This window comes from Lepidochelys kempii, chromosome 2 (genome assembly GCF_965140265.1).
Source record: "Lepidochelys kempii isolate rLepKem1 chromosome 2, rLepKem1.hap2, whole genome shotgun sequence".
In the NCBI taxonomy this organism is placed as follows: Eukaryota; Metazoa; Chordata; order Testudines; family Cheloniidae; genus Lepidochelys; species Lepidochelys kempii.
The window spans coordinates 37,268,260-37,292,009 of NC_133257.1; the positions used below are offsets into that span (position 1 = coordinate 37,268,260).

General features: G+C 42.6%; 1 protein-coding gene across 1 annotated transcript in view; it reads left to right on the forward strand.

Moving 5' to 3' along the window:
• Positions 1–17,065, forward strand: part of LOC140906445 (uncharacterized) — a 38,803-nt gene extending 21,738 nt beyond the window's left edge. Inside the window, exons 2-3 of the transcript XR_012157112.1 lie at positions 15,637–15,760; positions 16,750–17,065. The gene's annotated coding sequence lies outside the window, so the exon portion shown is untranslated. The remainder of the gene's footprint in view (positions 1–15,636; positions 15,761–16,749) is intronic.
• Positions 17,066–23,750: the final 6,685 nt, after the last annotated feature.

Genomic DNA, 23,750 nt, shown 5'->3' on the forward strand with positions numbered 1-23,750 from the left:
GTGGTGTTTCCAAAGACATAGTGCAGAGATTTAGAACTGACAGCACAAGTGCCTTAATCGCTGAGGGAAAAGAAGCATGTGTGCTGCCAAGGTTGCCAAAGTGTGGATTCTGGGGGATTCCTAGATCATAAGGTTGCCGAAGTTTGCGAGAGAGCAAGGAATACACAATGACATTGGGATTGCTGACTACAAATACATGACTATTGCTGATATTTGGCTCAGTATGCAAACTGAGGTATAGGATATATACAATTGTCTAAAAAACTACTAATTCCTGCCAACAACATATCTTTTCCTGTTAAAACTAGGAAACTCAGTGGCAAAAACCTACATTAATGCAGAGTTAAGGTAGCTTGGAGGTGTGCTGTCCCTTTGCAGAATGCTGCATTGAACAGAACTCATGCCTCTGAAAACCAGGAAAGGCACGTGGGCAACCTTAGCGCCGCCCTCTTTCAGCAGTGCCCCAACACAAACCTTTTAATCTGCCAACCCCACAGCTGTTGAAATGTACAAGCTCTTCACCTCCTTTTACAACCCATTCACTCCCACCCATAGGATTCCAGTTAACATTATTAAAGGACAAAAGGGGGAAAAAAGTTGCCCACGCCACCTCTCCGCCCCCCCCCATCTTCTTCAAGCAATGCCTCAATATGCACATAGCAAATGCTCACGCTGGCCCCTGGCACTTTCAGATTCAGGAGGTTCCAGGTCATGGGGTACAGTCACCCACTTAGCTAGCTCCCCAGAAAGAACACCACTTGTGTACAATTTAAGAACCACTTCACAGCCTTTTACAACTCCCTTACACTTACTCACAGGATACCATCTCAGCATACACTTTCTCTTAACCATCATTAAAACATTAGAATCCTCTTATTCCACCTCACTGCTGACAATATCCTTTGTAATAAAAGTCCTATGCCCTGCTACTGACATAACTTATGGTACATTGCATCCTGAAGGTACACATGCATCTCTTTCTTTTCCTCACACAGGAGGGGCTAGAAAACATGGATCTCCTCATATCACAGCCACAGCTCTGTCAGGCACCTCAGAGCAATCCACAGATCTCACAAACATACTTCTACCGAGCAAAGCTAACTACTGCCTCCATCAGCCAGAGCAGCATCACCTGACATAGACCACACACACTTTACCTGGAGTGCATGCAGATAATAAATGCTTAGACTGCTCTTCTGTCCTGTCTCACAACTGACAAAACCCTTTGTGGTAAAAGCCCTATCTCATGCTAATTAAATAACATTCATAAGTCTGCACTGAAATGATGCATACTGAAGGAACACATACAGCTCTTTCCTTTACTCACACACATCAGAGGAATGTAGATCTCATATCATAATCACAGCTCTGTCACATATCCTCATATCACAAACACACCTATACCAAGCTTGCCTAACTACTACCTACATTATTTAGTGCAGATATACCTAACATACTGACTGCACCTGGAATGTATGCAGATAATTCCTATTAGCTACTGCCAGCTCCAGGTGAACAGAGGAAAGGTGGCATGGGCAACCTTTTTGTTTTGGTTTAGTTTTTGTCATTTAATAGTATTAGATGAGGTCCTGTAGGTGAGAGTGAATGGGTTGTAAAAGGAGGTGAAGAGCTTGTACATTTCAACAGCTGTGGGGTTGGCAGAGTAAAGAAATGCATGGTATTGTGGTCTATTGAAGCACTGTGGAAAGAAGGCAGAGTTAAGAATACACAGAATACATTTTATACTGTGATTAATGAAAAGACTAAAGTGTTCGCTCTTTTCTAGCCATTTGGAATACAGAAACACCATAAACAGCATTCAAAGAATTCACTCAACCTTTTAATGCATCATTTTGCTCTGTGATTTCTTGATGGTGGTGACTCTGAAAATACTTTGGGGTCTCTCTTATGTTTGGTCTCTTTTGGAGGTAGGCTAATGTACCAAGTTTTTCTCTGCATCAAATCTTTGATTCAGCTTTATTCTGCTTTGCCTGAGTGACATAGTAACTGACTAGTTTCATCTGGATACTTTGTTTCCAATTACAGTCAAAACAGTGAAATCAGTACTAAACCTGCACTGCATTCACTAGATTTGGAACACCTGCAGTAAAGCACTAATTTCCTATGGTAATTTGCATATTAAGAATAAGACACTTCTGGGAGACTGTCTGGGGACACTTGTTGCATGAGTTTGAGGAGGCAAGGTATTTGGGGGAAGGTTTATGGCCTGTGTTTTACTAGATCAGGCTAGATGATCGTAATGGTCCCTTCTGGTCTTAAAAGCTGTGAAAGTGGACTCTTTTTCCCACCTACAACTCAGTTTTAATGATCATCCAAGCACTGAAACCTGGTGCATGCAACTGTGATTATCACTATCTTCCCTCGGTTTCTATAGCGTCTAGCACCTTAGTATGTAAGAGTTGAGGTATAAATATTTTGGATATTAATTAATACCTAGCTCTTCTATCCATACATGTCCTTGTGCTTTATAAAGGAGGTCAGTATTCTTATTCCTATTTTACAGGTGAGGACACGGTAGTATAGAGAGACGAAGTGATTTGCCCAAGGTAACCCAACATACTAGTAGCAGGGCCAGAAATTGAACCCAGGATTCCTGAGTGAGAGTCCAATGTCCTGTCCTCAGCCAATACTGCCAGAAAGAGTGGGTTCTAGGAAAGGTAACCCACTACTCCTTCCTCCTCCGCTCCCCCCATACCTCCCAAAGCAAAAAGGTTAACTTTTCAATTAAAATGCAACACTGGTATAGAAAACTCCTTGAGTTCTCTGTAACACAGCTGCAGTAGGAATAATGACAGGTTTCAGAGTAACAACCGTGTTAGTCTGTATTCGCAAAAAGAAAAGGAGTACTTGTGGCACCTTAGAGACTAACCAATTTATTTGAGCATGAGCTTTCGTGAGCTACAGCTCACTTCATCGGATGCATACCGTGGAAACTGCAGCAGACTTTATATATACACAGAGAATATGAAACAATACCTCCTCCCACCCCACTGTCCTGCTGGTAATAGCTTATCTAAAGTGATCATCAGGTGGGCCATTTCTAGTTTCAGTTTCCATTTCCATTTCCAGAATAATGATAGTCTCTACCATGCTAGGACTGCATTTAAAGAGGTAGCCTTGACGATGTCCTTTCAGTACTTCAGGAAAATCCTGAAGTAGGAAGAGAGAGCACAGGAAGACTGTTAAAAGCAACAAGGAGTAGAAATGTGAATTTTAGCTTTTGATCTTACAAAGTTTAAATGTAAAGTAAGTCAGCCAAGACCCTTCAGATTTAGATGCATAGAATAAGTATGGAGTTGCAGTGCAGTTCTACCTGTTGTTGTTACAGTAGATGCTATAGTGTAGGCCTAACAAATAGGACAAAACAGTATTGTCTTGTCGCTTAATGCCTTTCATCTGGAAATCTGAAAGGGCTTTACACACAATTAAGCCTTGCAGCAACCCTGTTCAGCAGGAACAGTGAGTTTTATACCCATATTGCAGATAGGTAAACTAAGGCCCGGTTTACACTGCAGAAATTGCACCAGTTTAACTAAATCAGTTTAAAATGGATCTAGTAAATTACCGTATTACATATGGGTAAACTAGGGTGGCCAGGTGCCCAGTTTTCAACGGGAAAACCTGGTCGAAAAGGAGACCTGACAGTGTCCGGTCAGATCTACTGACCAGACACCTAAAGTCCAGTTACTCAGAGCGGGGTAGGTGGGGAGGCTCCAGGTCATCACCTGCTCCAGCCCCTACTCAGCCAGGGGGCAAAATCCTTCATCGGGCAGCTGCAGCTCCCAGCCCTGGCTCTGCAGGCAAGTCCCTCCTGACCCAGGTGGCAGGGGGTGGGAGGTGAAAAACAGCAAGCGACGAGGGGAGGGAAGGGAAGAGGAATGAAGGGAGGGGTAGGGCCTCGGGGGAAGAGGTGGGGCAGGGGAGGTTCTGACACTCCTGCTGGAATGTCCAGTTTTTAAGTATTACCAAGTTGGCAACCCTAGGATAAACTACGGCCTTGTTTACACTGCAGAAATTGCACCCAGTTTTACTAAATCATGTTGAAATTGATCTCGTAAATTGCTGCAACTTTTCTATTATAGACAAGGCCTATGGCACAGAAAGATTAAGGGCCTAATTTTTGGGACTACGAGTGATTAGCACTTCTGAAAATCTGGCCTCAGGATTTTGCCCAACGGTATATGGTACAGTGAACTAGTGGCAGAGAGAAAAGAATCCAAGAGTTCTAGCTTCCAATCCCCTGCTAGAACCACTAGTCATACCCATAAAACTGGCAGCCAGGAACCAGCAACAATATATATTTATTTGTAAACTTTTGTTTATTATATATATATATATTTCCCTTTTTGGATGCTAATTATTCTAGATACTTTTAAATTACTATTGTTTGCTGAATACTCTGGGCATTACGGATAAAAAATATAGATATTGCTATGGTTATAAGTGTGATCTAATACAAGCTACCTGGGAAATTATGGTTACCTTTTTGGATTTTTCCATACCTTTTGCTGCTGTATTCATGGGATACTGTGGTCATTTAGTAAGTCTTGTACTTTGTAGTTGCTGGCAACCATGTAACACTCTTAAGATTTCTGGTGATGTCACAATGACTGGTCAGATGATGACATCTAATTCAAATCCAGATTATGACTGCACGCTATATGGATGGGGAGGCTGTCATATACAAAAAGGGAAGCCCAGTGCATTATCCTAAGGGAGAACTTATGCACGCCAGAGGAATTATGAGGCTCAGTTTGAGGCACAATATCTTCTGGACCTTCTTCTGGAGTGATCCAATTCTGTCATGCTACAGCTCTGTTCTGTCTATAATTTACCCAACATGGACCTCTAGAAAAGTGTAAATGGTCTCATGGGTGTACTGCATATATATGCCTGCATTTGGGTGTGGGGTTTTTTTTCCTAAATAAAATATTTGCTATTATTTCAATTAAGTAATTCTGAAGACCCAGGTTAAGACTACAAGACTGATGGGAGAGTAAATGGTCTCTCATTACTCAGACCAGACCCGAAAATGGGCCTTTCTGCTCCTCAGCATTTTGAACTGTAATACTAACAGTTTTCACATGCGCTTATAGCTGCTGCAGTGTCATCCCCAAGCTTTCAAAAACAATAAGTCAGTCCCCCTTAAAAAAAATAATCATGTGATAGTGTGATAGAATGTAAAAACCACTCAATAGGCAGGAAAGGGTTAAGGAACAGTTATGGGCTAAGGATGCCCCACCCCTTAGTTCTTACCGAGCATGCTCAGACTGAGGGCAGGCGTTCAAAAGGCAGCCAAGCAGCTCAGTCTCAGCCTGACCAGCCAGGTTCTTTTTATTTGCTTTCTACTTTTTTAGCTTTTTGGGTTCATGCTTTCAGGTTTTTCTCCACAACCAGGAGGGCTAGAAACCTCTTCATTTAAAAAAAGCAGAGAGTCTCATGTAATCACTTCACTACAAGAACTAGAGCTTTAAGCAAAAGATCAAATATCACAAGATTCACACAATAAATTTGTGAGAGTTGGCAACACTGCATCTGGCTTACTATGTACATGGAGACTCCAAACACTGTTGGAGTGTCTTTTAAATAACAAAATATCCACTAATTAGTCATTATTAGTAGTAACTGACCCTACAGATACTCTGACAGTAGCTTTTTAAAGAGTTTTGGGTGTGATCCCACAAACATGCACTGAGGTCTCAGTGGGTCATTGAATCAAGCTGTTAATGCTTCATTTAAAAGAGAGGAAGTTACTAGCAGGATGTTCTCTGTGATCATGTTTTTACAATGAGATAAAGACATTGTAAAATCCTATTGTAGGGCAAGCTATACTTTTACCTTGGATTCTCTTCAACCAGCTTCACTGAGGTGGAGCTGCACCTTGCCCTGTTTACGTTAGGGGTAGGATACCCAAGGGGCACTTAGGTACGTAACTGCCATTTTATGCACTTAATATCCAACATTTAGGTGCCAATGGCATTTACAAAACCCTTGGTCAGCTACTGCCTGTCTCTGTAGGCCCTTTTGACTAATATACACTGACTAGCATACATATATACTATGCTAATAATACGACCCACAATGTATATATTTAAGCATTTAAGTATACATATTAATCATTAGTATAGCAGTTACATAGCCCAGATTGGCCTGTACCTGAGGCAGGCAGCCCTGGGCCAGCAGCAGCAGTTTGGGTATGTGGAAGGGGGCTAGGGGCAGAAGGTTGGGGAGTGCAGAGGGGTACTTACCTCAGGGTGGGGGACTTCACGGCTCCCACTGGCATGGCCCCCCTGCAGCTCCCCTAGGCGGCAGAGGGGTGGGGGTGAGGGGTGTCTCCATGCTGCCTGCAGGCCCCACAGCTCCCATTGGCTGCAGTTCCTGGCTAATGGGAGCTGTGGTAGCTGGTGCTTGTGGCAGGAGCAGCAGAGCTCCTCCTCTGCTGCCTAGGAGCTGCAAGGATGCGGAACCAGGTAGGAAGCCTCTGCCAGCCCTCCTCCCCTAGTACCAGCAGGGGTCCCAGGCCGTGTGCTGTGGCCATGGCTCCCCTCCCCCAGTACCAGCAGGAGTCATGGGCTGTGTGCTGTGGCCATGCCCCTGTCTCCACCAGTACCAGCAGGGGTCCCAGGCCATGCGCCATGGCCCAGCCCCCCCCCCCAGTACCAGCAGGAGCCCTGGGCTGTGTGCTGTGGCCATGTCCCCCCTCTCCCAGCACCTGCAGTGCCCCCAGACCACCACCACCCCTCCCCCTGAACACCCAGGTATTTTAAGTAAAAGTCATGGACAGGTCACGGCCCATGAATTTTTGTTTACAGACCATGACCAATAAGCCAATTATGGGGAATTACTGGGGCTATCGAGAGATAAATGATATAGGCAGGAGGTGACCTGGCCAGGAATGGTTTTAAAGATGTGACTTAGTCTGTAGGAGAGGGGAGATATGATTATGTTAAAAAAAAAAAACACTTTCAAAATGCTACAGCACACTGCCACACAAACAGGGGAGTTTGAGTGAGAGTTTGCGGGGCGGGGGGGTGTTTTGGGTTTGTTTTCTTTTTCCTTGACAGGAGTTTAGGCGAGAAGGCTATAATAGATACAGAGGCAGCAGTGGTAGTGACCCAACCAATGGAAGAGACAATGAAGATGACTGGATATGGAAGCTGTAGGATGTACATGATCCTAGAGTGGGTACTTGAAAAGATCTTTGTTTGTATGAAGTGCCGCCTGATAGAGCTGATGAAAGAGAAGATACGAGGCTTGGAGATGCAGGTGGAAACTATGGTTGGGTTTTGAAGGGGGTTCGAGCAAATGACAGAGCAAAGAAGAGGAAGCTGAAGGGAAAAGTCAAGACTTGCAGATGCAAACTGGACTGAAGAACTTGGAGGGGAGACTGGTCTGTAACTATGGGAACTAGGCAGAGGAAAAGACCGGCTAGTGAAGGAGAAAGAGAGTTAGAAGAGAAGAGTGGCTAGTACTGTAAGAAGAGGGAAAGAATCAATGGAGATACCAGAGTTCAGAGCCACAGGAGTGATCATGAGCTAATTCAGTTTAAACTAAATGGAAGAACAAACAAAAATAGATCTGCAACAAGGGTCCTTGATTTCAAAAGAGATAATATTTTTAAATTAAGGGAATTAGTTAGGGAAGTGGACTGGACTGAAAAACTCAAGGATCTGAATGTGGAGGAGACTTGGACTTGCTTTAAGTCAAAGTTGCAAAAAGTATCTGAAGCCTGCATCCCAAGCAAGTGGAAAAAATGTGTAGGGAAGGGTTGTGGACCAAGCTGAATAAACAAGCATCTCAAACAGGTGATTAAAAGAAAGCAGAAAGCCTACAAGGAATGGAAGATGGGATGGATCAGCAAGGAACACTATGTCTTGGAGGTCAGAAAGTGTAGGGATAATGTGAGAACTGCCAAAAGCCAAGGAGAGTTGGACCTTGCAAAGAGAATTAAAACCAGCAGTAAAAGGTTCTATAGCCATATAAATAAAAAGAAAACAAGGAAGGCAGAAGTGGGACTGCTAAGCACTGAGGATGGGGTGGAGAGTAAAGATTATCTAGGCATGGCCCAACACCTAAACCAGGGGTTCTCAAACTGGGGATCGGGACCCCTCAAGGGGTTGCAAGGTTACTACATGGGGGGGTCGCGACCTGTCAGCCTCCATCCGAAGCTCTGCTTTGCATCCAGCATTTATAATGGTGTGAAATGCATAAAAAAGTGTTTTTAATTTATAAGGGGGGTTGCACTCAGAGGCTTGCTATGTGAAAGGGGTCACCAGTACAAAAGTGTGAGAACCCCTAACCTAAACAAATACTTTGCCTCAGTTTCTAATGAGGCTAATGCAGAGCTTAGGGGTAGTGGCAGGGTGACTAATGGGAATCAAGATATGGAGGTAGAAATTACTATATCGGAGGTGAGGTCAAACTCAAACAGTTTAAAGGAATAAATTGGGGTTGGGAGCGGGGAGCAGATAATCTCCATCCAAGAATATTAAAGGAACTGGCACATGCAAGTGCAAGTCCAATAGCAAGGATTTTTAATGAATCTGTGAACTCAGGGGTCATTCCTATTGTTAAAAGAGGGGGAAAATGATAAGGGTTTTTTTTTTAACTTTAAGCTAAGCACATGTGATGTGGAAGTCACAGAGGGGCAGACCTAGAACCCCCAGTGCCACTTTTTGCTGTATAATCACACACTGATACCCCTGAATAGGTTATGTGTAGAATTACATATTGTTTCACTTTTTGTCTGAAAAGTAGAAGTTCTCTAAAATGTAATACTTGTCTACATGGGGGAAATTGGGAAATTGACCAGAATAGCTATTGCACCACAACAGCTATTCTTAGATAGCTCCCTGTGTGTACCCATGTGGCCACTTTATTCTAGAATAAAAGTCACTTTATTACAGAATAACTACTGTGTTCACAAAGCACCATAATAAATAAATAAATTGTGGCTTTTATTCCAGAGTAGAGTGTCCAGATAGGGAGCTATTCTGAAATAGTTCATTCCACAATAGTTATTCTGGTCAATTTCCCCATGTAGATAAGCCTACAGAGTAAAAGGTCTCCACAAACTATTTGGCACTGGGCTAGCTAGCTTCAGTGAGTTTCTGATTGAGAGCCAAAACATGTTCTTACAAAGGTGCTTTCCAGGTTGATGGCATTAAGACAGAAGCAGTTTGGCTAGCAATTGTGATATACATAACTGCATAACTACTAGCTAGATTGTTGGGCTCAGCGGGTAGTGATCAACGGCTTGATGTCTTGTTGGCAGCCAGTATCAAGCAGAGTACCCCTGAGGCCGGTTTTGTTCAACCTCTTTATTAATGATCTGGATCATAGGATGGATTGCATCCTTGGCGAGTTCGCAGATGACACTAAGCTGAGGGGAGAGGTAGATACACTGGAAGGTAAGGATAGGGTCCAGAGTGACCTAGACAAATTAGAGGATTGGGCCAAAAGAAATCTGATGAGGTTCAACAAGGACAAGTGCAGAGTCCTGCACTTAAGACAGAAGAATCCCATGCACTGATACAAGCTGGGGACTGACTGGCTAAGCAACAGTTCTACAAAAAAGGACCTGGGGATTACAGTGGATGAGAAGCTGGATATGAGTCAGCAGTATGCTCTTGTTGCCAAGAAGGCTAACGGCATATTAGGCTGCATTTGTAGGAGCCTTGCCAGCCGATTGAGGGAAGTGATTATTCCCCTCTATTAGGCACTGGTGAGGCCACATCTGGAGTATTGCATCCAGTTTTGGGCCCCCCACTACAGAAAGGATGTGGACAAATTGGAGAGAGTCCAGCGGAAGGCAAAGAAAATGATCAGGGTGCTGGGACACATGACTTACGAGGAGAGGCTCAGGGAACTGGGCTTGTTCAGTCTGCAGAAGAGAAGAGTGAGGGGGGATTTGATAGCAGCCTTCAACTACCTGAAGGGGGGTTCCAAAGAGGATGGAGCTAGGCTGTTCTCAATGGTGGCAGATGACAGAACAAGGAACAAGAGTCTCAAGTTGCAGTGGGGGAGGTCTAGCTTGGATATTAGGAAACACTGTTTCACTAGGAGGGAGGTGAAGCACTGGAATGGGTAGCCTAGGGAGGTGGTGGAATCTTCATCCTTAGAGGTTTTTAAGGCCTGTCTTGACAAAGCCCTGGCTGGGATGATTTAGTTGGGGTTGGTCCTGCTTTGAGCAGGAGGTTGGATTATATGACCTCCTGAGGTCTCTTCCAACCCTAATCTTCTAGGATTTGGCCAGAATCCTGAACTCAGCAAAGCTTACACACATGTAGCCTGCCATTTTTGCTGTTTTATCCATTTTTGCTCAAGGCAACAATAGCAGCTACATGCATATGGCAAATAAAAATAGCCAAAGTAAAAGTATTCTAGATTTGTGCCCTCTCGCTTCTTTCTTACCCAAGAATTATCCCTCTCGGAACTCCAAATAATGCTTAACAGCTCAAAAGCTGGAACAGGCTGAACACAATAGAAAGACTAATATAGTCTTAGTTGTTGGAAAGGCAATTAATCATTCAACATTAAAAGATGTTAGGTAGGGTGGGAGGGAGGAGATAAAACTGCTGAAAATTCCATTCTTACAATCTTGCTGTAGCAAGTGGTTAGAGAAAGTTAATGCAGAAATCACAGCAGTGGAGTTAGCTCCCTTTTTCAACTATGGCCAAAGGAGGTTTCACATGACTTATGCAGACTAAAGTTTCAAAGTAGCACATGCCTGGAAGGACATTCTAGTCTACCTAGCTAATTCCTTAAATACAACCTAAAGCCAACGTTTGATTGAAGAGAGTTTCACACATGTACTGCGCTTTGCTCAGTGGGTTGACCTAATTGTTCACACAGAAATGCACATACGACAAGATGGTTAATTAACTGCAGATTTCTTTAAACATATTTTTCTTTCAAAAAGAAAACTGGGAAATCTTTAGACACGTAAAGCTCATAGGAGTTCACGGTGTTTTTTTTTTTTTTTTTTTTTTTTTTTTTGCTTTTTGATGTTTCTTGTTCTTTCTTTGCCTCAGTTACAATGAGAAGCTGTAGTAAATTTCAGTCCCCTGCACTAGAGATTGAAAGCTAATTGTCATTTAATTTGTAAAGATCTTGTGTTATGAGATACCCTGTGCAAGATCAGAATGCGATGCAAAGAAGTGGCCCTCAGGGGTTCCATGCTGCCTCTCAGCAACTTCCACATGGCATGTGCTCAGTTTACAAGAAAAAGAGATTGGTCAAGGTTTCCAGAATTGAGTAGTGATTTTGAGTGCCTCTATTTTTGGATGCCCAAGGTGAGAAGAAGGCTGAAGTGTTTAATGCCTATTTTGAGTCAAATCTTCACTAAAAAAGTTAATGGTGAGCAGATACTTAATACGATATTAACAACAAGGGGAAGGAATAGACGCCAGAATAGGGAAAGAACAGCGTAAAGAATATTTAGGTAAATTAGCCATATTCAAGTTAGCAAAGCCTGATGCAATTCACCCTAAGGTACTTAAGGAACTAGCTGAAGGAATTCTGGAACCCTTAGTGATTATCTTTGAGAACTTCTAGAGGACTGTCAAGGCTGATTCCCCACTCTGGCACTTGGAGTGCAGAAGGATTCTAAAAATTAATACTGGCCACTCCAGGCTGGTATTAATCTCCCAAGGTCACAGCTTGTCTCTGACCTTGGATGGGTAAATGCTGCTACCACCCAAATGCAAAACCCTTTGGAACCCAGGAAGGCTTACTTGGGAATTCCTTCCTATGGGGTACCATCAAGCCCTTTCACCCCCTCTGTGGGGAAGAGCTGAGAAAGAAAACAAAGGAAATTATCTGTTGCCCTCGGCTAATTAAACAACATATGCACAAACCTCTTAGGACACCAAAAATCCAATCCTGTTCTTTAAAAAGGTAATTTTTATTAAAAACAAAAAGAAAGAAAATACATCTGGAACTTAGGCTTTTGCTAGATTTTAAAAACCCACTTACAAAAATTAAACATCAAGAATAACCTTCTTGAGGTCCAGCTTAAAGGTTACAAGCAAAACAAAAAGAGTTTGGGTTTAGCACAGAGGAGTCCACAAGCCAATAAGAAATAAACCTAATTGCATCTTTCTAAACATTCCTGATCTACTTACATATCTGGGTTGTTAAGTAAGTAGTTCTAGATATGATCTGATGATTTTCATATCTGGCTTCAGCTTCTCACAGCATAACTGCTCCCTGTTCCCCTCTTTCCCAGAGAACAACAGCACACAAAGGGAAAGCTTTTTCCCCCCAATTTTAAAAAGTTCTAGCCTTCCCATTGGCTCTTTTGGTCAGGTGCCCACTCCCTTCCTTTTACCTGGACCTTTTTAACGCTTTACAGGTAAAGCGAGTCAAGAATAGCTACCAAGAGGGACTTTATAGCTAACTGGGTGGCTGAGTGTTGATAAAAGGAATTACGGCTCCCTCCCTCCCCCACTTCATTTATCACAAGGACAGATGAAGTCCCAAAGGCCAGGAGAAGGGCAAACCTAGTACCTATCTTTAAAAAGGGAAACAAAGAGGACCTGGGAAGTTATAGACCAGTCAGCCTAAATTCAATACCTAGAAAAATACTGGAACAAATTAAACAATCCATTTGTAAGCACCTAGAGGTTAATATGGTTATAAAAAACAGCCAACATGGATATATCAAGAACAAATCATGCCAAAGCAACCTAATTTCCTTCTTTGACAGAGTTACTGGCCTAGTGGATAGGGGGAAGCAGTAGATGTGATTTATCTGGATTTTTATTAAGGTTTTTGACACAGTCCCACGTGACAGTCTGATAAGTAAACTTGGGAAGTGTTATCTAGATGAAATTACCATAAGGTGGATGCATAAATGGTTGCAAAACCATATTCAAAGAGTTGTTGTCAATGGTTTGCGGTCAAACTTGGAGGATGTATCTAATGGGGCCCTGCAGCAGTCTGTCCTGGGTCTGGTATTCTTCAACATTTTCATTGATGTCTTGGGTAGCGGAGTGGAGAGGATGCATATAAAATTTTCAGGTGACACCACGCTGGAAGGGGTTGCAAGCACTTGGAGGACAGGATTAAAATTCAAAATGATCTTGACAAATTGGAGGACTGATTTGAAATCAACAAAATGACATTCAATAAAGACAAGTGCAAAGTACGTCACTTAGGAAAGCCATGTTTTAATACAATGTAGAGCATTAAAATTACTCTCACAGCACTGGTTGCGGGCACCGACAAAATAATTTTTATCAACTTCACCACTTTGGAAAACAACTGATGTTCAGGCTAGCTTAATGAACTGAGATGTTTCAGTACTGACTTCAGTGATCTTTCTGTAAACCGGAAACCTACTGACCACTATTCCTACCTACATGCCTCCAGCTTTCACCCTGACCACACCACACGATCCATCGTCTACAGCTAAGCTTTGCGATACAACCGCATTTGCTCCAACCCCTCAGACAGAGACAGACACCTACAAGATCTCTATCAAGCATTCTTACAACTACAGTACCCACCTGCGGAAGTGAAGAAATGGATTGATAGAGCCAGAAGAGTTCCCAGAAGTCACCTACTACAGGACAGGCCTAACAAAGAAAATAACAGAATGCCACTAGCCGTCACCTTCAGCCCCCAACTAAAACCCCTCCAACGCATTATTAAGGATCTACAACCTATCCTGAAGGATGACCCAACACTCTCACAAATCTTGGGAGACAGGCCAGTCTTTGCCTACAGACAGCCCCCCAACCTGAAGCAAATACTCACCAGCAACCACATACCACACAACAGAACCACTAACCCAGGAACCTATCCTTGCAACAAAGCCCGTTGCCAACTGTGCCCACATACCCATTCAGGGGACACCATCACAGGGCCTAATAACATCAGCCACACTATCCGAGGCTCGTTCACCTGCACATCCACCAATGTGATATATGCCATCATGTGCCAGCAATGCCCCTCTGCCATGTACATTGGTCAAACTGGACAGTCTCTACGTAAAAGAATAAATGGACACAAATCAGATGTCAAGAATTATAACATTCATAAACCAGTCGGAGAACACTTCAATCTCTCTGGTCATGCAATTACAGACATGAAAGTCACTATTTTACAACAAAAAAAACTTCAAATCCAGACTCAGCGAGAAACTGTTGAATTGGAATTCATTTGCAACTGGGATACAATTAACTTAGGGTTGAATAGAGACTGGGAGTGGCTAAGTCATTATGCAAGGTAGCCTATTTCCCCTTGTTTTTTCCTACCCCTCCCCCCCCCCCCCCCCAAGATGTTCTTGTTAAACCCTGGATTTGTGCTGGAAATGGTCCACCTTGATTATCATATACAATGTAAGGAGAGTGGTCACTTTGGATAAGCTATTACCAGCAGGAGAGTGAGTTTGTGTGTGGGGGATGGGGGGGTGAGAAAACCTGGATTTGTGCTGGAAATGGCCCACTTTGATTATCATACACATTGTAAGGAGAGCGATCACTTTAGATAAGCTATTACCAGCAGCAGAGTGGAGTGGGGGGAGGTATTTTTTCATGCTTTGTGTGTGTATATAAAAAGATCTTCTACACTTTCCACAGAATGCATCTGATGAAGTGAGATGTAGCTCACGAAAGCTTATGCTCAAATAAATTGGTTAGTCTCTAAGGTGCCACAAGTACTCCTTTTTTTGTTTTCTGTAAACTGGTTTGCAACAGATGAAGCTGAGTAATCAGTCTATACACCTGAAGCACATCTTGAACTTGTGTTTGTTAGGTTTGGAATTATGATGAGAGGTTTCAAGATTTTGAATAATTTTGTAGCCTGTGTAAATTTCACTGAATACTGGACATTCTCAAATCAATTGCTTCATAATAGATGTATTTATAAAATTCTTTTACTGAATTTGGGTAGCTGGGTTCACCTGTCCCTATTAGCATTTTCCTGGGAATTTCTCTCTTCCTTGGAAGCTCAGGCCAGTCAACTATCTCCAATTTTAAACTTTTTTTCTGGTGGATTTGTTCTCAGTATAAGCTGTAGCATTCATAGGTGCTGACTCCGTGGGTGCTCCAGGCCTGGAGCACCCACGGGGAAAAATTAGTGGGTGCTCTGCACCCACCGGCAGCCAAGCTCCCCACCCTGCCCCACCTCACCTCACCTCACCTCCACTCCACCTCTGTCCCTGAGTGCACTGCATGTCCCCACTCATCTACCTACCTCACAGTGCTTGCTGCGGCCAAACAGCTGTAGCAAGCTCCGGGAGGGAGGGGAGAGGAGGCGGGGAAGAGGTGGGGCCGGGATTTGGGGAAGGAGTCGGAATAGGGACAGGGAGGGGACAGAGTTGGGGCGGGGACTTTGGGGAAGGGGTTGGTATGGGGGCGGGAGGGGGCAGGACAGGGATGGAGTCAGGGCGGGGCCCGGAGCAGAGGGGGGTCAAGCACCCACCAGCGCCAGGAGAAGTTGGCGCGTATGGTGGCATTCATCTAATTGGATGTACTGAGGTGAATTAAATGAGTTAGACTGAAGAATTTGGAACAGATTGTCTAGCATGCTTAACGCTTCTTGAATGAGTTCCCTACCAAAGAGGAAGTGAAACTTTTCTGTTTGAGCTAATTTAAGATCTCATTTCAGAATCTTTCACTGCATCTTTCACAACCTCCCAAGATGCACACAGTTCAAGGTAGTTCTTCAAAATTCAAGCCAATGCCTCTGCACGGAGAATACATCTTGTTGGACAGAGGACACAAGATGCCAGGTGATGAATTTAACACTAACTTATTTTATGTTCTGAAATATCTGATTTGGGTGACTTTTTTAAAATTATTTTTGTGATTTTTTGTAAACAGTTTCAGGAATATCTTTTAGGATGGTGTTAATTGGAATAGTGTCCTGGCATGTCAGATTCAAGGCAAGCCCATAGCAATGAGTATATATAGCTCATGGTTCCTCCTGTTGCAGTTTGGTTGCTTCTCCAATACTATGTCTGCCTTATTAATTAGTGGTGACATCATGGTGATATGCTAGGTTTTCAGTACTCTCAGAAGAAAGATGAAAGCAGGAAGAGCCTGCTGAAAATACTAAGTAACATATGTTATCTTGTTAGAAAAGGACTTGCATTCCAAGGCCATTATACTGAAAATATGCTTGTCACAGGGTGTTCTACTCACCACTGGAGTGCCTCCTTTGGTTACATCAGGGCATTAGCTCTGCCAGTATGATGCTCCTTCCTGTAGTTGCTCATTCCACCTGCCTCTCACTCTCATTCTCCCAGGATTTGACTGCTCTTGCGTCATGGCTTGGCCCTCTGGCCAGGTCCCTGTAGTTTTCCTCTTCCGGGCCTGGGCCCAGGCCCAGGTCCACCCTCTACACTAGGTTCCAGCCATGGGACCCTACAACAAGAATTCAGAGTCTGCACAGTCCTAAACCTTACCTAAACCTAGCTGTATCCCTGGGCTACTTCCTATTTTGTCTTCTCCCATCCTGAGTGACTTCAGCCTCACTCTCTGCAGCCCCTTCTACTCTCAGCTAGTGGACTTAATACAGGCCTCTCCTGTTCCTCTCCAGCTGAGCTTCATCTCTGCTTAGTCCCCCTTGCTCCATGGCTCCTCCTCCAGGTGCAGCCTGGGTGGTTCATTGGCCCACCTAGTCACCTGAAGCCCTTCAGGTCTGGAGTGGGGTGGACACGATCACAAAGCCCTTAAGTGGAGAGGTTGACTGCAACTTTATTCAACTGCTTTTTTGCAGGCAGAAGAGGATCCTTATATATGAGCTGAAAAAGTCAAGACAGATTCACAACGCCAGTTGTTCAAAATGAGATAAAGGAAATCATGACTCTTAAAATTGTGAAAAATATTTCTGAGAAAAATTCTGGAAAGTGGCATGCAGCTATAGTAGATGAAACAGTAGTCTTCTTCAGCAAAGAGCAAGAGCTTTTATGCCTACTGTATGTGAATGATGACATGAAGAGTTCACTGGATTGTACAATTAGTCTGTATATCAGCAGAGGTAAATGTATCAGTAATTAAAGATATATCATTGTGCCCAAATCTGAGGATCTCTAGGGTTTGGCATTATTGAAGTACAATAAACTTTTTGGTAGAAAGCTATTTAGTGGTTCGTTCCCCAAGAAATCTCTACAAGATTTGGTGACCTGGCTGTATCGTGCTTCCACCATAGCAGAGGTTGAACAGACCAAGCAATGGAGGACTCTGCCAACACAGGGAGATGACCTTATCTTTTGAAGAAGCTGTAAACAGTTCTGGCTTGATCTCTGGATCCCCACAGGTACTGCCAGAACAGCCTCCATCACCTCATGACTTTTTTAAAAGGTCTATCTAGTGGTTCTTGTACAATGATCTTGTATTACAACAGAAACAGAGTTTAAAGATCTTTCTACTTATTGAGCCATAAAGAAAAGAAGGGAAGTCACATCCTCTTTGGACTTGTTCACAACCCCCAGGTTGAGAATCATAGAATCATAGAATATCAGGGTTGGAAGGGACCTCAGGAGGTCATCTAGTCCAAACCCCTGCTCAAAGCAGGACCAATCCCCAATTAAATCATCCCAGCCAGGACTTCGTCAAGCCTGACCTTAAAAACTTCTAAGGAAGGAGATTCTACGACCTCCCTAGGTAACGCATTCCAGTGTTTCACCACCCTCCTAGTGAAAAAGTTTTTCCTAATATCCAACCTAATCCTCCCCCACTGCAACTTGAAAAATAATAGTATTCATAGAATATCAGGATTGGAAGGGACCTCAAGAGGTCATCTACTCCATCCCCCTGCTCAAAGCAGGACCAATCTCCAATTTTTGCCCCAGATCCCTAAATGGGCCCCTCAAGGATTGAGCTCACAACCCTGGATTTAGCAAGCCAATGGTCAAACCACTGAGCTATCCCTCTCCCCCAATCAGTGCTTAAGCAGAAACTGTTCTTGATATACAAGAGCTTCAAGTTCATCCTGGCCTTCATTTTGAGTAAATAACTAGGAAATGGTGCCAGTACTTGGTGGTTCATGTTCATGGGTTTGACCTCTTCTCTCACAATTCCCCTAGACTCCCAGAAGGCCTCAAAATCTCCTAACAGCTTCTGCTTGAGAGAGAGGAACTAGGAACTGTGGGACAGCTACCCACAGGGCATTGCAGATACAATGGTATAGAAGACCACTAATATGAAAGTGGGTATGACACTCTGGGATAGTTGAGTGGTTACCTTCTCCCCTTCTTAGCTTGATGGCTTTGTTTATCTTTTATGTAAATGCATTTCCAGTGTCTTTTGATTTATCTTCAAGGAGATGGAACCACATTCCTTTGTCTACGGTGGGGTACTTTGTCCTGCCATTTTAAGAACATAATTTCAGCACATATGTATAACTCTTTGTACACATCCCATACATACATCATGCAAGAATATTGGTGATCAGTGATGTATTAGTTTTCCAGTGATATATTATTATATACTACCTTTGGGTATATATCATGACATCAGTGTGTTTGGTGTAGTGAGTATGTCAGGCTTGACAAAAGTGCTGCCACAGAGTAGCAAACCACTAATGGGCCTCTGTATAAAACTAAACTGAAACGGCAGGGGTAGTATGGACATAATGAACAGTAGGTACTTACACTTGTTCAGTTGACTTTGGTCCAGTTCTTGAGGGTGGACAAAGACAGCCGAGGTGGGCCAATTGTCATTGTGACGTTGTGGGAATCACCCAGAATAGTAAGGGGTTCTTTTACCATCTGTCCTGTAACCTTGGGTACCTTAATGCTGTACTGCTATGGTTCAGAGCCCTGACACCAGTAGCTAGCCTTCAGGCATATAGGTCTCACCCTGGCTCCCCCAGCCTAATTACTCCTTGCAGGGTCACACCAACAGCCCTTCCAGTCCCAAGTCCCTCCAAATCCGTCCTCCCTGAGTTCTTAGCTACCAGACGCTTGGAGTTTTCCCCTCTGTTCATCACCCCCAAAAGAGGGAAACCAGCTCACTTGTTATCAGCTCACTTTGGCCCAGACACACACACACACACACACACTCCATGCAGTTTGCACAACAGAGACCTGCTTGGGGCAAAAAAAAAAAAAAAAAACCAAAAAGGTTATTTAATAGAAAAATCCAGCACTTAATTTGTAATGAAAGAGGTACTGGGGCTCAAGCAATTTTTTTTCTTTCATAACTAATGTGGTAAGCCCAGAGGTGCTGGGGCTATGAACTGCCAAGCCTAGAGGTGCTGGGACTCAGCCCTGGCAAGCCCCAGCACAAATTAAGCCCTGAAAAAAATCACAGATTCAAAGATGAAATAGTAAGGAAGGGCAAACTCATACCAGTTACACAGCAAAGAAACATAAATGTGCAATTCCAGGCTTTATGCTTCTATATTATACAAATCCCCTTTTCTAATACAAGTTACTTATTGCCTCTGAACAGTTTTACCCTTAGCCCTAGGTGTTCCAGTGTTCACAGACAGCCCCCTGCCTTTGAGATTGTCCCTCAGTTCTGGATGTCTCTCACTTCAAACCCCTTCCCTTTTAACAGGGTTTGCAGAGTTTGTTTCTCTCTCTCTCTCTCCCTCTCTCTCACTTATTCATGGTGGGGGAAATTCCCTCTTGACTTGATAGTCAGGATGTCTGTGTCTTCCCATTAACTGCAGTGGTCCATCATTTGTCATTTCCTGGGATGTATCATAGATAGTTACTTGCATCTGTTTTTTTGTAAAAAAATCTGGATTGGGAGGAGCCCCTCCCTGCTGTGAGGTACAGTATTTGAAATTGTAGTACAGGTCATGAGCATAGCCCTTTATAGAGATAAATGCATAGTCATAACCACAGTCTGTATACATATCTCATAATGATCATCAAGTTCAGAAGATCACAAGCTTTCATAAAAGATCTTACTCTATATTTTTATACACAACATTGTATACAACCACTTGGTCCAATTGCTTACTCTTTGGAATTCAGACCCCCTGTTGGGATGTGTAGATCCTGACTGTCACAGTCAGCTCCTCTATCCAAGTGTCCTAAATGGATCATTACTCACATCTATTCATATATTATGGAGTTCTATAGCTAAGTCCCACATATTTAACCCTTATGGAGAGTTTCATATCAAGTGTTCATTTCAGTAGTGCACTTCTTCACCACCTTAGCCATAACATATCAGTCCCTTTTTCTGAGACTTCTTAGCATAAGTGCAGTTTCAAAGCATGCACTGATAGTATAAAGATGGAAAAATGTGTGATAATTAAAAATATAAGAAAAATAAAGGGAGAACAGGAAAAAAAATGTAAAGAAATGGGAAGGGAGAAAAAGGAAAGGAGGGCAGGAAGAGGAAAGGAGAGCAATCCAGTTTCCATCCACTAGGAATTAATCAAAAGTTTCTAAAAAGTCCAAACAAAATCTCCTCAAATTTGTCTGAGGGCCCTCTTCTCCAAAATGTTACCAACTCTATATCTGCCAGGTCAGCCAAGTTCCTGTGCCAAGTTGCTATCCCTAGAGGCAGTCTTCTTCTCTAAACAATATGACTCAGTTGGCTACAAGCACTGCTCTAGAGAATGAGTTTTTCTGTGAATTGAAGAGTTTCCAAGTTGATGGGAAATATCACTAAACACAATTCTGTGAGGTAATTTTTAAGGAGATAGCAATTATAATTTTAATCTTATCTACTTCTAGCCAAAAAGGGGACATTATTCTAGGACAGTTCCAAACATGTGAACTAATGTAGCTCCACCAGCAGTCTGTTTTGGCAAGACTTATGAGGGGACCAATGTGAACAAAGTATAATTTTCTAGTGCATCAGCTTTAATTATAGATCAGTAATAGAGTTTTTAAATGGTTTGCAAGGCACTTCCCCATTGGCTAGGGCTCAAGGATATACACAAATCCTTGTTCCAAATGTGTCCCAGGCAATCTAATTTAGGGAGGTCTGCTGGGCCAGGAGTTTTTAACAGGCTAAAGTTGGTAGGATGAACCTATGGAGCTCTCTCCACATCAACAACAATTCTGCTGTCTCTGGTGTTCCCAGGACCAAATATATCCTTCAAGAGATGCTTACACTGTAACATGCAGTTGGATCGAGTGGGTTGTATTGTTTTTGGAATGCTTGGAATAGCAGAAACTGATCCTCTGAGATCAATAGAGAGCAACTTGATCATTGTTGATCTTCCGAAGATGACATTTTCCAGTATTTCTACATCAGTCCCAGAAATATTCCATTGTGAGAGTGATGGCAAGGTGACATTTAACTTGGGAGAGAATCAAAACATAGCTCTTCTGATGAGCAGTTAAACTGAGGATTGACTGCATTGTATCACTCTGAATGATCACATCACTGTTGGATTAGTTAGAATCCTTTGTCTCCTCATCCCAGTGGTAGCTCTCCACCTTTTCCTTTATACCTGGAACATCATCCCTGATACAGGCCACTACACCTTCAAATCTCTCCTAAAGAACTCAGGATCTGATTTTTGCTTTCATTAAGACACTTTTTTCACCACTCTCGCAGTATAAAGGAGCCTTAAAGTGGGTATAAATGCCATCTTCCTTTTAGAAGATCTGTGTTTTCCTTGGAATATTGAATGCAATTTACACCCACTTTCAGACCCCTTTACAATTCCAGAGTGGTGTAAAAGAATCTTAATTTGAATGAGAATCAGGCCCTCAGTTCCTTCAGCTCACCTCCCAACTTTAGCCATCTCCACACACTCTCATAGCCCAAAATTATCATCAAATTAATGTCATTATCTATATCTATATATTTTCTATATTTATATATATATATATATATACACACACACACAATACCTAGTCAACCTAACCAATTAATAAAATTACAGAAATTTATGCTACATCCCTTTCTCCTATTTCCTTCCTGCTGTTCCTGTCTGATTTAGACTGTTTGTTCCTCAGCACAAAATGTCTTCCATATTATGTCTGGTAAGAGCAATGTACATGTTTGGTGCGATAAAATTTAAAACATTAACTCTCTGTATGACAACCTTTGTATGCCAGGAACCGCTGTCAGAGCAAAAAATGTACATGTGGGATTTGATAATGCAGCTCTAGTGCCCCGAGTAGTTGGATAAACTCCTCATCCATTGCAGTAGCACCAGGTTGCATATCTAGGGGAAGCATCTCACGCAGAAGGCTAGGTCTTTTGGATCTCCAGGGATTGCACTCGCCAAGCAGTGCCACATTAATCTATAATTAACTGGACATTAAAGAATAATATTTTAAAAAACAGGGTGCCCCCATTAAACCTTTCAGTGATTTCTCTGTACTCCTTGATGTGCTTGACTTCCACACATTTCATCATGGCTGCTGTAGTGTAACCTAAGTTCATTTTTCATGAGATACTATGGCTTGGATTTGATTCATACAGTAGAGAACTCCCGTATATGCCATGTGAAAGATCATCACTATGATGCTCAGTGCTCTGCAAAAAATGCCATGACATCAGTGTTTCAATTCAAATACATTGTATTTAAAAGTGTAAGTTAATAAATGAATGTAAATCAAGATCACCACTAAGAATCAGCTTAATAAAGGTTTCTAACACATTTGTCACAAAGAAATGTAAAGGTCTAACATTTTTAAACTTGCTTATGCATGAGATCACGTGGGCAGCTGATCAATTTCACAGGGATGTTTTAGGTTTTGTTGAACAAAGTCTACCACAAAATAATACAAGCTTTGTAACCCAACTTGAAACAATTATAAATTTATCTTGGCATACAACACAGACATGTTAAAAGATGAAAAATAACTGTTAGCTCTGTACAATGAATGGCCCTGTTGTGGGAAATAAATTAGCATGTTATACAAGTAAATAGTAGAACTAATCAAGTTTAATTTACCCTTGGCCATGTCTAACCCAATGTGGTGTTATAAAAAAAAAAAGTAATGAAAATGCAATAGAAGTCACTGAAGCTGATGAATAAAAGATACTGTGCACACATGGTGATATCTCAGAAACCGATGCAATCTAGGAATGATTACATGCCATTTTACCAGGATAGGGCTTTCCTAAGGATACTGAATTCTTTCCACAGAAAAATCTGTTACACTTTGAAGTCTTCACAGAGTCCTGATGCTGCTCCCACTTGAGCAAATGGTAAAACTCCCGCTGACTTGACGGAGCTAGACTTGGCCCAAAGCAATGTGTCTAATCAGTGGTATGGTGTGGGAGATCCAGGGCAAAGGAGAGGAAGAGTGCAGGGGGAAAAATGCATGACCCCAGATTCACCCCACGTTGTACTTTCCATTCCAGTGATAGATGGCTCCTTGACAGTAACTCACCTTCCCTATCTGTTCCAGTGGTACTATAGATGAAGCTAGACATGGTATCAGCTCCTGTACAGAGGAGCAGATTCAGAAAGCAGCTCATCCAATCTTCTCTTCCCCTCTGGCACTCAGTTCAGCTACAAGAAAATGTACACAGTCCCATAGATTCAGCAGTGGGTCACCCCCATGAGTAGCATGTAACCTTCTGGGGAGTGGGGTAATGAAGAGAAGTGAGAAATAGTTTAAAAATATAAAGAAAAAAATACATAGTGAGGAAGAAAAACAAATGCAGAGAGAAAGTGGATATAAAAAAGGAGAGATGCTGGCAACTTGGCTCGAGGCAGCATGAGGGCAATATAGGGAAACAGCAGGGGCTATCTACTAAACAAGATGGAGGGTAACATTTCCCAAAACACCTAGGTGTCCTAGGGCTTGTCTACACTTATCTTAGTGTAAGCAGAGTCAGGAT